Source organism: Orcinus orca, chromosome X (assembly GCF_937001465.1).
Source record: "Orcinus orca chromosome X, mOrcOrc1.1, whole genome shotgun sequence".
In the NCBI taxonomy this organism is placed as follows: Eukaryota; Metazoa; Chordata; class Mammalia; order Artiodactyla; family Delphinidae; genus Orcinus; species Orcinus orca.
The window spans coordinates 90502727-90520395 of record NC_064580.1 but is presented as its reverse complement, the minus strand read 5'-3'; the positions used below and the strand labels follow the sequence as shown (position 1 = coordinate 90520395).

Below are 17669 nucleotides of genomic sequence, written 5' to 3'. Positions count from 1 at the left end.
TAAACATTTTACTCTTTGAGATCTCTGGATGAATAGCTAGAAATCTTACTAGCCAAAGTGGATGAAGTCCACTTAAAATCTCTGTGATCTTCTTTTGTACTTTTATGGCCATCTTTTCACATAAATACATTTCTATGATATATTTTAAATATTTTTATAATTTCAATTTTTAATATTGATTGAGCATTGCATCATATGATGCTCCAAACTATTTCACCAGTACCCAAGTAGTGAAAATTTAGTGCCCTTACCATATTTCCTGTTACAAAGAACAGTATACTTAACACCCTTGCTCATATATACATATATATCTTTGAAGTGTTTCTTTATATAATTTCTTGAAAATGTTCTTTATAAACAAGGAAATATGTAATATTTTATATTTACACAACATTGGAAATAATATTACTAATTTATATTCCTAACATCACTGTAAGAAAGTGCCTGTTTCCCCACACATTAGAAATAATGTGAATCTTTGCTTTTCCTATAGGCAGCAAATCATCTCTCCTCATTGTTTTGATTATCACTTGTTTTTGCTGCTTTTCTAGAATTCCGTCATAATGTTGATGAAAATAAACAATTAACAATCTATAATAGGAATAGAAAAGAGTTTTATTTGAGCCAAACTGCAGACTATAGCCCAGAGGCCAGCTTCTCAGATAGCTCTGAGGAACTGCTCCAGAGAAGCATGGTTTTTAGCACAGTTTTATATCTTGTCAGAACAAAGAACATTAAACAAGTCAGGGATACATTTCTTCAATGTTTCAAAAAAACAGACCAGCACATACACGTACAGCACAGCACGTACAGTATGGCCTTGGCAGCTAGGAAGGGAGTCTTATCATCAAAGGAGTACCAGCATTAGCATCCCAGAAAGTGGGGCATTTAATCTTTACTTTTAACATGGACATTCTTTACTTCTGGTCAGTGTGCACTTTTCTTTAGTAATTAAAGCAGATGTACAATGTATGTTTGAAAGGCCACAAAGAGGCCGTTTTAGTTAGCACAAAATTCAAGTTAACTCATGTATAAGCTAGAATGACTTCCCCATACCTCAATATGTGAAAATTTCTTTTATCACTATGGATGTGACAATTAATTCTCACAACCTTGTGTTACAGAGTGTTTCTGATATTCCCTACTAACACTGTGGATGGCATCTGAAAGTGTCTGTATACTGCTAAAGGACACATTCCTCATGGCTATTTGCTATTGAGCTGACTGTGTGCTCTTTGAGTCTAGAAAACTGTCTTGGGAGAATTCTAGTATTATGATAACAGAATCTGTTTGGTGTATGAATGTGTGTGTGTGTATGTGTGTGCGCGCGTGCACGTGAGCGTGTGTGCACGCACTGACAGCCACATTTCCTTCTGCTTCCTTCTGTGCCTTCATGGTGTTGCTTCCCATTTGGTCTCCCTTCCTAAATTCAGACCCAGAAGTGAAGCTAGGGAATTACCAGGATGGCAGTCTTTATAACCAAATCCTAATCACCACCCTTAACTGCATCCTGAATGTAAACTTCTAAAAGGGAAATTGTTGGTACAAAGGGTGTGCAACTATATGGCCCTTTGAGAAGTCCTGCCATACTGACGCCCAGAAAGATAGTTCCAGTGTAATCTCCCCAAAGTGGAGTCACGTGAGAAAGGCCACAGTGGAGTGAAAGAAGTCGTAAGGCTGATACTATGTCACACAGGCCAGGCCCTGGATTCTATCGTAGACCCACTCTCAAGTCATCACCACAGTGGGAAGATGTGGACGTGATCACACATAAATTAAAATTTGCACACAAGCACAACCTGCAGTAATATTTGTGGGGGAAAAGCATTGCTTGGAGGAACAGAGGACATAGAGTCAGCAGGTCTGGGATACAGCCCACATTTATATAAATTAACATTTATGTAAAACACGTGACATGTAAAACACGTGCATCTAGACCTTTGTATGGAAAAGATTGGTTGTTACTGTGGTAAAACAAGACCAGGCCAGTATCATATTTTTAACAGCTTTCTTGCAATATAATTTACAATGTACAAAGTCCACACATTTTAAGAGTACAGTCTGATGATTTTTAGTAACTGTGTAGAGTTATATAACCATTATCATAATCAAATTTTAGATATTCCATCACCCCAAAATGTCCCATTGTGCTTGAATGCAGTTAATGCCCACATCCATCCCTAACCCCAGGAACCTCAGATATGCTTTCTCTCCAGGGACTCACCTATTCTGGAATTTCATACAATGATTCCACTTATTTCTTCTGATATTTGGTTTCTTTCACTTGACATACTGTTTTCAGGGTTCATCCATGTTGTAGCATGTATCAGTATTTCATTTAATTTTTATTGCCAAATAATATACCACATTTTATTCATTAATTTGTAGACATTTGGGTTGTGTCCACTTTTGGCTGTTATGAATAATGATGCTATGTACATTCACGTACAAGTTTTTATGTAGACATATGTTGTCATTTCTCTTGGCTCTGTACCTAGGAGTGGAACTGCTGGGTCGTATGGTAACTCTCTGTTTAACCGTTTGAGGAACTGCCAGACTGTTTTCATGACCTTGATAATCTTGAAGAGTACAGGCATAGTGTCTTATTTTTCTTGTGATTAGCCTGTGGTTGTGGGTTTTGAGAAAGAATACCACAGAGTTGAAGTGCCCTTCCCATCACATCATATCTGGGAGGACATGGTACACACGTGACATCACTGGGTCACTGGAGATGTCAACCTTCATCAGTGGGTTAAGGTGCTGTTTGCCCAGTTTCTCCAGTGTACAGTAACTGTTTTCCATTTTCCTCCTCTGTTCTTCAGAAGTGAGTCACTAAGTCTGCCCTATCCTCAGAGGTGGAAGGCAGATTTCAGGTTCATTTCACAGAGGCAGGGTATCAACATATATTATTTAGAATTATTCAATAAAAATAATTTGTCTCCTCTCATTCATTATTAATTCACAAATATATATAATTATTTGTTTATATCAATGTGGCTCCATTTTTTTAAGTCTGTATTTTATTTCATTTAGTATCATTCTTTTCTTTTATTTTCCACTTTAGAATCTTTCATTTTTTACCAGAAACCTTTATTACCTGCCTTTATGTGTCATTTGACTAATGGGAACCTCCAATGAGAGCAGCCCCCTCCCACCCTACTGTTCTCTGGCCCCAGACAATCAGGAATTGCAGCTCTGGGCTTCAGCCTTTGCCTCCAAGTGTGGGAAAGTCATCCAGGCTGAGTCAATAAGAGACTCTCTGGGATGTTCAGAATTTGTGTGATACTTGTCTCTTGTTTGTTTGCTTGTTTTTTTAAAAAAATTATTTGGTCGTACTGTGCAGCATGTGGGATCTTAGTTCCCCAACCAGAGATCAAACCCAGACCCCCTGCATTGGGAGCACAGAGTCTTAACCACTGGACCACCAGGGAAGTCCCTGCTTGCTTGCTTTTAATCATGGATGGACATGGACATGAATCTAGAGCTACCAGTGGGCATAACTCTCCTCTCTTGCAGCAAATTACAAAAATTATGGTGACCAATTAAGGTAACAGGGTGGTGCTCGTTCTTTTTCCTCAAAAGAGTTGAATGTTGAGGTGTTTTTTTTTCACTTTCAAGTACTTGTGTTTGACAAATAAAACCCACCATGTTAACTTGGCACGATGAAAAGTACATCCCAGTTCAATGCCCAGTAAAATGGAATTGGTCCTGATTCCATTCTTGATGCTTCATTAAACTTTCTCTTTAATCGTGTGCATTGATTATCCCTATTCTTTTTTTTTTTTTTTTTTTTTTGCGGTACGTGGGCCTCTCACTGTTGTGGCCTCTCCCGTTGCAGAGCATAGGCTCTGGACACGCAGGCTCAGCGGACATGGCTCACAGGCCCAGCTGCTCCGCGGCATGTGGGATCTTCCCGGACCAGGGCATGAACCCGTGTCCCATGCATAGGCAGGCGGACTCTCAACCACTGCGCCACCAGGGAAGCCCTGATTACCCATATTCTAAGGAACGTTAAGTGTGTGTGTGTGTGTGTGTGTGTGTGTGTGTGTGTGTGTGTGGTCTGGCAAAAAGCAAAGGTAAAGAAAATTCTAGATACATGGAGAGGAAACCATTCTATTCCATCAGAACAATGCTAAGTGTGTTTAGAACTTAATGAAAATGGTCTTTGTAACCACAAAAACATAAGATAGGCAGCAGACATACAAAATTATGCTCAATTCTACTAGTGAGGCTGATCCTTGTCAGTTCATATTTTAGAAAAAGTCTGTGTGGTAAAATGTACATATAACAAAACCCTATGCAGATTTTAATAATATAAAAATATTAACACAGTTAAAACTTGTTGATACAGGAAGTGCTATGGTCTGAATGTTCAACATATAGTCAAAATTCATATGTTGAAATCCTAAGCCCTAAGGTGATGAGATGGGGCCTTTGGGGTGATTAGATCATGAGGCCAGAGCTCTCATGAATGGACTTAGTGCTGCTATAAAAGAGACTTCATAGAGCTTCTTCCACCATGTGGAGATACAGTGAGAAATCTGTGACCTGGAAGAGGGTCCTTTCCTGACGATGTTTACACCTTGATCTTGGACTTCCAGCTTTCAGAACTATGAGAAACACATTTCTGTTTTTTATAAGCCATGCAGTTTATGGTATTTTTGTTATAGCAGCCCGAATGGACTAAGACAGGAAGTAATGCCTCATACAAGAAATAAAATGTTTTCTGTTAAAAATAACAAACCAGAGATTAAGTTAGTTATTTACAAGCAAGGAAATCACAAAAAAGAACAAGCAAGGGAATGTCAAAATGAACAGAAACCCATTATTTGGCCACAACTCACTTTTTGTTTAGTGGCTTAAAACAACAAAAATCTAGGGAATTCCCTGGTGGTCCAGTGGATAGGACTCTGTGCTTTTGCTGCCAAGGGCCTGGGTTTGATCCCTGGTCAGGGAACTAAGATACCACAAGCAGTGTGGCCAAAAAACAATAAAAACAACAACAACAACAACAACAACAACAATCTATCATCTTACAGTTCTGGAGTTCAGAAGTCCAAAATGGGTATTACCGGGGCTAATATTAAGATATCAGCTGGGCTGCATCCCTTCTGGAGGGTCTAGGGGAGGATGAATTTCCTTGCCTATTCCAGCTTCTAGTGCCTGACTGCATTCCTAGGCTTGTGGCCCTTCCTGGCTTATGGCTTGAGGCTTGTGGCCTCTATCTTCAAAGCCAGCACAGTAGCATCTTCCAATCTTTTTCTCACTACTACCCCTGTATCTGTTGTTACATCTCTTTCTCTGACTCTTCTGCCTCCCTCTTTCCCTTGAAAGGACTCTTTTTAAAAAATTGTGGTAAAATATACATAACAGAATTTACTGTTTTAACCAACTTCAAGTATACAGTTCAGTAGCATTACTTACATTCACAATGTTGTGTGACTATAACCACTATCTATTTCCAGAACTTTTTCATCATCTCAAATAGAAACTCTGTACCCAGTAAACAATAACTCTCCATTCCCCTCTTCCCCAGTCCTTGGTAACCTCTATTATACTTTCTGTCTCTATGAATTTACCTATTCTAGGTACCTCACATAAGTTGAATCATACAATATTTGTCTTTTTGTGTCTGGATTATTTCACATAGCAAAATGTTTTCAAGGTTCATCCATGTTGTAGCATGTATCAGAATTTCCTTCAAATTTAAGGCTGAATAATATTCCATTGTATGTGTATATCACATTTTAAAAAATCCATTCATCTTGTTGATGGACACTTGGGTTGCTTCCACCTTTTGGCTATTGTGAATAATGCTGCTATGAACATTGGTGTGTAAGTATCTGAGTCCCTGCTTTCAGTTCTCTTGGGAATATACCTAGAGGTGGAATTGCTAGATAATATGATAATTCTGTGTTTATTTTTTTTTTGAGGAACCAACATATTGCTTTCTGCACAGACTGCACCATTTTACATTCCCACCAACAGTGCACAAGTGTTCTAGTTTCTGCATAGTCTTGCCAACACTTCTTACTTTCCTTTGTTTTTTTTTTTTGATAATAGCCATACCATTGGGTGTGAAGTGGTTTCTCATTGTGGTTTTGAGATGTTGAGCATCTTTTCATGTGCTTATTGGCCATTTGTATATCGTTTTGGAGAAATGTGTATTCAAGTCCTTTGCCCATTTTTGCATTGTGTTGTTAGTTTTTTTTGTTCTTGATTTATAAAAATTCTATATATCCTGGATATTAATCCCTTATCAGATATATGATTTGCAAGTATCTTCTCCCATTCTGTGGATTGTCTTTTCACTCTCCTGATAGTGTACTTTGATTCACTATCACTTTGATTCACACTAAAAGTTTTTAATTTTGATGAAGTCCAATTTATCTATGTTTTCTTTTGTTGCCTATGCTTTTGGTGTCATATCCAAGAAATCATTGCCAAGTCCGGTGTCATAAAGGTTCCCCCCATGTTTTCTTCTAAGAGTTTTATAGTTTTAGCTCTTATGTTCAGGTCTTGGATCCATTTTGAGTTCATTTTAATATATGGTATAAAGTAAGGGTGCAACTTCATTTTTATGCATATGGATATCCACTTTCCCCTGCACCGTTTGTTGAAAAGACTTTTCTTTCCCCATTGAATAGGGTTGTCAGTGAAGCTCTTTAATTGAGTTAATGTATTGAAACATGTTGTACACCTGAAACTAATATTATGTTATATATCAATTTTTTATCTGCTTAAATTCCATAAAACAAGAAAATATGCCTTAGTTGATGAATAGGATTCAGTTGCAAGATTATTAAACTTTATTAAAGACACATGAAAACTGTAAAACTATCAAAACTGTAAAAATATCAACTTGCTCATATTTATACAAAATCTAACATTTATTGAGCTCTTACTGTGTGCGTAGCATTATTCAAAGGGATTTCATCTGTTAACTCAATTAAATCTCAAAGCAACAGCCCATCAGGAACAAGACAAGGATGCCTGTTTTTGCCACTTCTATTCAATCTAGTATTGGAATTTCACTGCATGGTAGGCATCAAACTAATGGTACACAAGGAAAAAGCTTCACTGACAACGCCATCTATAGTGTTCCCTGACCTGACATTTTCTACTCAATTTTTGTGTTTATTTTCTTCAAAGCACTCATCCCCATACAAAATTGCCCTGCTTATTGACTTGCCTGCTTATTGCCAGTTTTCTCAAACTAGAGTGAAACAGGAATCTTGCCATGAACGACACTTGGGAAAATTCTGACCAAACAGCTGACATTTGTGTACCATTAATTTAATGCCTACCATGCAGAGTTCTATGATTTCTGGGATGTCATTGTTAATGTAATTACTCGAAAATGCATTGGTTCTTACCTCCCAGCTCTGAGCACAGATTGCTTTCCCACATGGATCATACTTAAACTCCACAATAGTCCTGGGTAGTCAGGGGGATTGGGTATTGCTATCCTGTTGTATAGAAGACGATGGAGGAAAGGTTAGTGAGTTACCTAAAGTGTCCCAATGATGGAGCCCGATCTCTTCACTCTTGCTCTAGGAAATTGTCTAGCAGATTCATCATCACACTTGGTTCTTCTCTATCAGCTCCTGTTTCTGGGGCTCAGAGTCCACACCCTTCTCTGATGTTCCACTAGCAGGGAGAGTAAGGGGATAAGACAGCACATGGAATAGAGAAGAAAGTGAGAGGAAGGGAAAGCACATGAAATACAGGAGACAGGAGTGAGGATGTGCTTGCCTGTCCCCTCTCAGTTCACTGGAAGCTGTGTGGTGATGCTTTGCCTCTTCCCCAGCTCCATCACACAGCGCTCATGGCACACAGCTGTGAAACCGTACATTTTACAAAGAGTAGGAAATGTCTTTAAATGGTTTGTTTACTCTGATACCAGTTCTGTTTGGAAAATTCAAATGTATTCAAAGCAGTTCCATCTGCTGTTGACCCCAAGTCTACATCATTTTTATTCAGTCATCTCTTCGCTCATCAGTGTAGGTTGACTTGTCTACACTGTAGTGGGGCCCCTCCCCGAGAACTGGGTGTTCACCCTCCATTAGCCTAACCCGTATAGGCTTCTCAGACTTTCTCACACCCCCTGTCTGTCATCCTCTGTCCACAACACTGGACACAGCTGTTTAGATCCCGCTCCTATGCCCCATCCTCTCTGTCACCTCCCCCCTGCCCTGCGCTGCCCTTCACCCACCCACTGCTCACTGCCATGGTGCTGCTGCCACCTGGTGTTTCATCGTGTGCAGTCCCCAGAGTATATGTTTCTATGGTCTTCTTTTACACCTACAGTTCTTCTCAGATAGAATTAAGAATCATTCTACACAGACGTTCACAGGCTTCCTTTGAAGGGAGGGTATTGCTTTTTTTTTTTTTTGTAGAGAAGTTTGATGATGGCGGTACGTTGGTGCCACCTCTTAACAGAAGCGTGAACTGCAGCTTGAGCATCGCGGAGCAGGAAGGTGGGAGGGAGGGGCTGTGGCCCACATCCACCCGTCAGAGCTTTCTGAAAGCCTAGGGTGGGGTGGGGTTCGCCATGGTACAGGGATATTGATGACCTCCAGACAGAAAGTGCAGCCTCCTTCTATGTGGAAGAGAAAGCTCTATGTGAGTAGAGGTAAAATATTTTAATTTTTATTTTACTGGTCCATAAATTGACTGAAAAATTATTGAAACAATAAAAAAATAGTGATATAGCCCCAGTTATAATTAGAAATTTAGACTATGACAAAAGCAGCGTTACAAATCAGTGGAGATGTGATGGAGGATTAAGAAGTGGTATTGAGATAGCTAGATAACCATAAGATTAAAAAGGTAAAAAGGGATCCATTTCTCTGTCACACAGCAGGATAGATTCCAAATGGTTCTGAATGAAGTATAAAAGAAATATCCATACAAGTGTTGTATTAGAACATATAGGTGAATTCTATAATCTGGAAGCAGAGGAAACTTTCCTAAGTATAAATCAATATGCAGGGGCATTAAGGAAGAAGATTGACGTATTTGACAACATAAAAATAACAATGACAACTCTGCATGGCAAAAACACACTAGCCAATAAAGACACTGAGAAAAAAACATTTGCGGCTAACGTCTTTAAGAAAGCATTCATATCCCTCCAATATAAACGCTTGTCAATATAGAGGCATGAAAAAGCAAAGTCCTATTGAAGTTAACAGAAAAATATATATAAATTGTCTTTAGACGTATGAAAAAAGGCTCCAGCTTGCTTTAATTAAGAGAGATGCAGCTAGCACTACACTAAGATACTGTTTCTTAAGTATTAGATTAGCAAAGATCCAGATTTTTGTCAACACAGTCAGTTGGTGAGGATGTGGAAAAACATGTCCTTTCACACCCTGCTCACAGGGATGCAAAATGGTATGATCACTGTAGTAGGCTTGATAGTCTCCATAAAGATAGTAGGTCCTAGCCTCTGGAACCTGTTAAATATTACCTTATATGGAAAAAGGGTGTTTGTAGATGTGATTAGATTAAGGATCTTAAAATGGGGATATTATCTTAGATTTTCCAAATGGGCCCTAAATGCAAACCCAAGTGTCCTTATAACAGAGGAGCAGAGGGAGAGTTGACACAGACATAAGAGAAGGCAATGTGGCCAAGGATGCAGATACTGGAGTGATAGAGCCACAAGCCAAGGAATGTTGGCAGCCAACAGAAGCTGGAAGAGGCAAGGAGGCTCCCCTATAGTCTCTGAAAGGAGTTAAGTTGGCCAACACCTTGATTTTGGCCCATTGAAACTACTTTTGCACTTCTAGCCTCCAGAACTATGAAAGAATATGTCTGTTGTTTAATGACACCAAGTTTATTGTTATTTATTTACTTATTCATTTATTTTTGGCCATGCTGCATGCACGTACACAGCTTTCAGAATCTTAGTTCCCCTACCAGGGATTGAACCTGGGGCAACGGCAGTGAAAGCGCCGAACCCTAGCCACTGGACCACCAGGAAACTCCCTGTGGTAATTTATTATAGTAGTCATTGGAAACTAATACAATTGTTGTGGGGAATTTTATAATATGTAGCAATTTTTTATATGCCTTTACTTTTTGACTCACGAATCTCATTTCCAGGAATATCCTAAGGATATATTGGCAATGACACAAACGGTTTTAGATATAGATATAATAAAAATATAGATACAGATATTCATTCTGGCACTATGTGAATAGCAAAAGAATGGGAACAACCTAAATATTCATCAGTTGTGTGATGGAGGAATAAAGCATCAAACAATCACACAAAGGCATATAGTACGTAAGGTGTAAAGAATGATGAACATTTCCACATAGGGCTATGGAGAGATCTCCAGAATATAATGTTTAGTGAAAAAGTCAGTGTACATGAAGGTTTAAATGGCATGGTACTATTTACTTATATTAAAAGTAGAAGGAAAGGACTTCTATTTTGGAGACCAGAAGGAGTAGATACACTTCTCCCTATTACTCCTGCAAGGTGCAGCTAAGATCTCTGGATATTATATGTAAAACAAATATAAGACTCTGAAAGGTGGAGACAAAAAAGGCAGACTGGCTTGGGACTTTGGGACAAAAGGTATGACGTGCAGTGAATTCCCTTGGCTTTATTTTTGCCTCATATATCCCAGACGGGGTGCTGGAAGAGCAAGTGACCAAAAATGCCAACAAGAAAAGACAAGAAGAGCTCCAAGAAAAGCCTGCTGTATCTAGACACAGGACCAGAAAAAGGGGGAACCTAGCAAGAAAGAAAGCTTTTAGACAACTGCCCTAACATCACAGAGTGAAACAGCTGCACCCTCACCATGGCAGCAAAGACTGAGTGGGAAATGTGGACTCCATGCTCACTTGATTGTAAAGAGGTACCCCTCCCCACTCTTTGGGGTGGTATCAGAGAAGACCCTATGGGAAAGAGGGACTTTCATCCCCACCTGGTGGAAATGAACACCCACCTCACTGCCCTCCACAGTGTTGGGGGAGGCCACATGGAGGGCAGTAAGGAAGTGTCTTTCCCCACCTTCCAGGGTAGTGTCGGTGGAGGCCTGGTGGGGAGTGAAATCCTACTTTAACCAAGCAGTAGTAACAAGGCACCATTTCCCGTCCACTCCCATCCCTGCCCCATCTCCCATGTTAGTAAAGGCTACGTGGGGAACCTGGACTTTTATCTTCTTTGCCATCTGTCTCTGTGGTTAGGAATGCATGCTTGGAGTCATTAACATCCATGGAGAGGATACTGATACCTCACTAGTAAGTTTGTGGTGAGGAATAAATTCAGCCAACAATGTGAAGAACCTATTCATTGGCCCTGTTTTTTAAAAAGCTTCATAAATATTAGCTGTCCGTCCCCCACAAATCGGAGAACTCATGTAGCTCCTTTATCTGCCTCCCCTCAGCTAGGGACCCTTAACTTGGATGCAGATCATAATCACCTTGGGAATCCTTTCCAAAACTCTCCCTCACCCAAAACTCTCTTGTTGGTGGAAATAGGACTTCAGTATCAAAGGCCATTCAAATTATTCAGCTGTAATAAATGGGCATCAGAAAATGGATATGCTCATTTGGCACCAACAGTGTATGCCAGTATCTATTGCCCCTTCATTCCTCCAACACCAGCTATTACCATCCTATGTCTTTATTGTGAATCTGATTGATTGCTCATTTCCCCAGACCTGCCCTATAGGAAAGGTCATCTCAGATAGCCGGTCTGAAGAGGGGAGGTGTTTTGTTTTTGGTGAAAGGGGACATAGTATAGTGCCTGGCACACAGTTACGCCAGTAAAGCATGGTGATTGCTGGATCTGTCTCACCCTCTGCAGCTCCTCATGTCAGTGGCCTTGCCCATATCAGGTGTCTGAAGGACTCAGGTTCTGAGGATCTGTGTCTTGATGGTGGCTATAGCTTCTACTCCAGGTTCAAGTGCAGCAGTTCTCAGGAGACCCCAACGTTTCACATCTTTAGTTAGTTATGCTGACTGACTCAAGTGAGTTCATAGATCTGATAAAAGCATGCTGTGGAATAGTTCCTGTGAGGTTCACAAACTAGCCTAAAGTAGAGAAGCTACTTTGATCTCATCATGGAAGAAGTTGTTTAGCAGGTGGAATTTCATTCCATCAGCAGCTACATGCTTTGCAGTAGACCTTGAGGCCCATCTCAGAGAAGCCTTTTTTTTTTCTTTTTGGCTGAAAAACAATGAATTGTCCAGTTGAGGAAGGAACTTACTTGGTCTTAAACAAGCATTTGCAATAAATACACCAAATTGTTTTTACTGTACAAATAATAATCATCACTTCCCATATATCTCTCAGATGAGTGTGGAAATATGCAGTTGTTAGCTCTTCTAGCAATTTGAGATTGTAATATAGATCGTTCCCTGCTGACCACGTTTTTTTCCCATTATATAATGAAATATTTTAAAGAGGCAGGAAATTTCCAAGTGTTCGTTTATTTATTTATTTTTGGCGGCACCACACGACACATAGGATCTTAGTTCCCTGACCAGGGATCGAACCCATGTCCCCTGCAGTGGAGGCACGGAGTCTTAACCACTGGAGTGCCAGGGAAGTCCAAGTGTTAGTTTAAAATCTCAGTTATTAGAACTTAATATTTAAAAAATAATTATTATCCTAGAGTTTATTATAATGATACTCAGCCTCATTCTCTAAAAGAACCAGTTACTCTTAAATATCATTACGATTATTTTTCTAGGATGTAATATTTTTATTTCTGTACTTCAGGTAGAAATGGACATCAGCTTTCCCTAAATATTTGGATAGATTTCATTGCAAATGATTATTTCTATTTTGGTTATCTGTAGTGTGGACCAATTTGATAATATAGAGTGTGGACCTGTTAATACTACAAGAGCATAATTGTGGGAATCTTTCAACTGATTAATTGCATCAGAGAATTATGAATATACAAATATATTTCAAATACTTTATTGAGGTATGGTTAACATACAATATACTGTACATATTTAAAGTATATGCTTTAATGTTTTGATATATGTATGCACCTGTGAATCCAATACTACAGTCCAGATAATGAACATATCCATCAACTTAAAAAGCTTCCTAGTGCTCCTTTGTAATCTTCTCATCTAACTCTCTCTTGCCTCTCTCTCTACATCACCCTACCCCGTTCTCAGATAACTAGTGATCTTCTGTCACTATAGATTCGTTTTCTTTTCCTATAATTTTATATGAATGGAATCATACAATGTATTTTTTTTGTCTGTCTTCTTTCCTTCAACCTAATTATTTCTGGATTTATCCATTTGTTGCATGTACAAATAGTTCCTTCTTTTTAATGTTGACTAATATTCCATTATATGGATATACCACAATTTGTTTTATCCATTTATCTGTTAATGGGTATTTGGGTGGTTTCCAATTTGGGGCTCTTGTAAATAAAGCTGTTATGAACATTTGTATATTAGTCTTTGCATAGACATAGACTTTCTTCCTCTAGGATAAATAATTAGGAGTGCAATGGCTGGATCACATGATAGATGTGAGGTTAACATTATAAGAAACCGCCAAACTGTTTTCCGAAGTGGTTGCACCATATTTCATTGCCAACAGCAGTGTTTGAGAGTTCCATCCTCCACAACCTTGCCAAGACTTTATATGGTCAGTCTTTTAAATTTTGGCCTTTCTCAGAGAGGTGCAGTGGTATCTCATAGTTTTCATTTACATTTCCCTAATGACTTTGAACATTTAAGAAAAGATGATTAGCATCTTTTCATGTACTTATTTGACATTTGTATATCTACTTTGGTGGAGCATCTATTCAAATATTTTGTCCATTTATTTGTTGGAGTGTCTGTTTTCTTCTTATTTACCTTTGTGAAATTTTTTATATTCTAGATACAAGACCTTTATCAGATACATGATTTGCAAAAATTTCTCCCAATGAGTGGCTTGTCTTTTAATTCTCTCAACAGTGTCTTTGGAATAGCAGAAATGTTTAACTTTGAGAAGTCCAATTTATTGGTTTGTTCACTTATGGATTGTAGTTTTGGTTTTGCCTCTATGGAATCTTCCCCTGACCCAAGGTCACAAGGATTTTCTCCCATGTTTTATCCTAGAAGTTTTACATTTTATATTTAGGTCTGTGATCCATTTTAAGTTGACTTTTGTATATGGTGCAATACATGGATCAAAGTTTATATTTGTGCATGTGGCTATCCATTTATCCCAGCGCCATTTGTTGAAAAGACTATCTTTTCTCCACTGAATTGCCATTACAACTTTTGTCAAAAATCAGTTGTCTGAGTCCAGAAATGGACTGCTTATTCTATTCCATTGATCTACTTGTCTTCCTTGATGCCAGTAAGTACCACACTGTTGATTACTGAAGGTTTATAATGATTCTTTTTTTAAAAAAATTATTTATTTATTTATTTTTGGCTGTGTTGGGTCTTCGCTTCTGTGTGAGGGCTTTCTCCAGTTGCGGCAAGCAGGGGGCTATTCTTTTTTTTTTTGCGGTACGCAGGCCTCTCACTGTTGTGGCCTCTCCCGCCGCGGAGCACAGGCTCCGGACGCACAGGCTCAGCGGCCATGGCTCACGGGTCCAGCCGCTCCACGGCAAGTGGGATCTTCCCGGACCGGGGCATGAACCCGTGTCCCCTGCAATGGCAGGCGGACTCTCAACCACTGCGCCACCAGGGAAGCCCAGGGGGCCACTCTTCATTGCGGTGCGCAGGCCTCTCACTGTCGCGGCCTCTCCCGTTGCGGAGCCCAGGCTCCAGACACGCAGACTCAGTAGTTGTGGCTCACGGGCTTAGTTGCTCCACGGCATGTGGGATCTTCCCAGACCAGGGCTCGAACCCATGTCCCCTGCATTGACAGGCAGATTCCCAACCACTGCACCACAAGGGAAGCCCTATAATGATTCTTGAAGTCAGGTAGTTTTGATCCTCTAGCTTTGTTCTTCTTTTTCACAGTTGTTTTTCATAGTCTAGGGCCTTTGCATTTCAACATGAATTTTAGAATCAGCCTGTCAATTTCTTTTCTTTTTTTTTTTTGCCACACCCTGCGGAATGCGGGATCTTAGTTCCCCGATTAGGGATTGAACCTGCGCTCTTGGTAGTGGAAGCATGGGGTCTTAACCACTGGACTGCCAGGGAAGTCCCGAGCCTGTCAATTTCTTAAAAAACAATATCTGCTAGGATTTTTATTAGGATTACACTGAATCTATAGATCAGTTAGAAGAGAATCTACATCTTTACAACACTGAGTCTTCTGACATATGAAGATGGTATGTTTCTCCATTTATTTAGATCTTCTTTAATTTCTGTCAGCAATGTTTTGTAGTGTTCAATGTATAGACCTTTCACATACATGGAGAGATTATTCCTAAGTATTTCATACTTTTTGGTGCTATCATGAATGATAGTATTTTTTAATTGCAATTTACATGTGTTTACTTTTCACTAAACTGTCAGTGGCCAAATGTCAAAAAGTAGCCATTGAGGAATGTTTTGGTTGAAAGCTTAGGCTACCTACTCTAGGTTGAAAAAGATTCTTGATGTATAACATGCATATGCTTATATTTCCATATCAGCTTTTAGAGGTTATTGGCAATGTACTGAAACTAGGGAGAAAAATGTCCCAGAGACAATTCTACAGTTCATCTCCATCACTAAAATAGCTTAGTACCTTTCAACTATATATGTATATGTGTGTTTAGAATTGAATCTGTTGAATTGTTGTATATTCCTTTCTCACCCACCCCCCAGCTATTCACCGCAATGAATTACTGGGATCTTGAGTGGGGAGAGGAGAAGAAGAGAGCATGTATGTATATGGGTATGTATGCATGTATGTGTATATTGCTAAAGCTGCCAGGGATCTTTATTGTCAGGAATACTTTAGGTTAATTACTGTGTGTTATGTCAGTCCTGCTCAGTTCCTAGCACATATTAGGAACCAAACCAGGGTGGTGGTTGTTTGCTTTTCCCCAGCTTTCCTTGGCCAGCATCGTTACCATAGTGACTCCATGACTGCTGTGGGATTTGGTGCAGACTGGGCATCCATTTAGGGATCTTGCCTGAATCACTTGTTACTATGGTATTTGTCAAGTGTTGTTTTTCCAATTTTGTTATTCCTTCTAGATTTATTCATTGGCTTTCGACTGTGTGGCAGACCTTTTCCTTCTCCCTATAATTTATATATTTATGCATTTATTCAAGTATTTATATCAGTATGACTCATAGATTCCTATTTTGCTCAGAGGGTTTATTATTATTGTGTATTTTGATGCTCAAATTGTCCCAGCATTGGCCTGTCTTATCCCCTTCAACTTGGCTTTTGTGTCCATTTGACGTCTCCTTAGGATTCTTTGAACACGTACTTTGCTCTCTGAGCCTGAGTATCTCCTAATCCGTAGAAAGGAAGTAATGATGCCCACAGAGCATTGCTTTGAGAATTTGAAGATAAAAAATAACAACCAACAGCATGTGGCATCAAGTAGGTTCTCAGCAATGTTAGTTCCCATTCCAAATTTGCAACCTTCATTCTGTTTAGTGTGATGCCTCTGACATTACCATGATAGCATGACGTCCAGAGAGAATACTTGGACATGTAACACAAGCAGGGATAAGCGCACGTGTCCATGACATATGAGCCTCAGTGTCACTGCTGTGTGTGCAGAGGGGGCTGTGTGATGGAGCTAGGGAAGAGGAAAAGCACCACTGCACAGCTTCCAGTGAACTGAGAGGGGGTAGGCAGAACATCCTCACCTCTTCCCCTGTGTTTCATGTGCCTTCCCTTCATCTCACTTTCCTCTCTATTCCATGTGCTGTCTTATCTCCTTACTCTTCCTTACAGTGGAACATCAGAGAAGGGTGTGGACTCTGAGCCCCAGGAGCATGAGCTGGTAGAGAAGAACCAAGTGTGTTGTCGAGTCTGCTAGACAGGTTCCTGGAGCAAGAGTGAGGAGATCGGGCCCCATCGTTGGGACACTTTAGGTAAGTCACTACCCTTTCACATGCCTCGTCTGTACAACAGGCTAACAGTACACAATGCTCCTGACCACCCAGGAGTATTGTGGAGTTTAAGTGTGATGCCATGTGGGAAAATAATCTATGGTTGTAGGTGGAAGGGAAGGACCAGTGCACTACATTAACGGACACAACCCAGATATCATAGAACTCTGCATGGTAGGCATTACATTAATGCCACACAAATGTCACATGTTTAGGCCAGGATCTTTTAAAATGTGGTCTGTGGACCACTTTATCAAAATTATCAGAGGTGCTTGTTGAAATTGCCAACTCTTGGGTTCACTCTAGGTCTGCTGAATCAAAATCAGGGAGGTGTTGTGGGAAGTATCATACAGTTAGTTCTGGCTCATCCTAGTAAAAAGGACTGCTGTGGACTTGCAACAAGGTGTTCTTAAAAGTTTGGATCTTTTTTTTCCTGACACATGGCTTGCGGGATCCTGACCAGGGGTTGACCCGGGCCCTTGGTAGTGAAAGCGCAGAGTCCTAACCACTGGACCACCAGGGAATTCCCAAAGTTTTGAATCTTTTGATGTCTAATTTCTTTTCAGTTTCTCCTGTTACTCAGTTTTTAATATGTGTCTACTCCTTTGTTTCAGATAAGGTAACAATTCCTTCATTTAAGTCAAACTTTTTTAGTGATTTATATG

At 39.7% G+C, this 17669-nt stretch overlaps 1 protein-coding gene across 13 annotated transcripts in view; it reads left to right on the top strand.

Annotated features, from left to right (window-relative positions):
* The window catches only part of LOC101286095 (nuclear RNA export factor 3), a 383514-nt gene that overhangs the window by 24085 nt on the left and 341760 nt on the right, over window positions 1-17669 (top strand). For 12 of the 13 annotated variants that reach the window (XM_049705198.1, XM_049705209.1, XM_049705197.1 and 9 more), the window contains 2 exons: window positions 15757-15826; window positions 16847-16986. The gene's annotated coding sequence lies outside the window, so the exon portion shown is untranslated. The remainder of the gene's footprint in view (window positions 1-15756; window positions 15827-16846; window positions 16987-17669) is intronic. The other variant, XM_049705200.1, reaches the window with a different exon arrangement.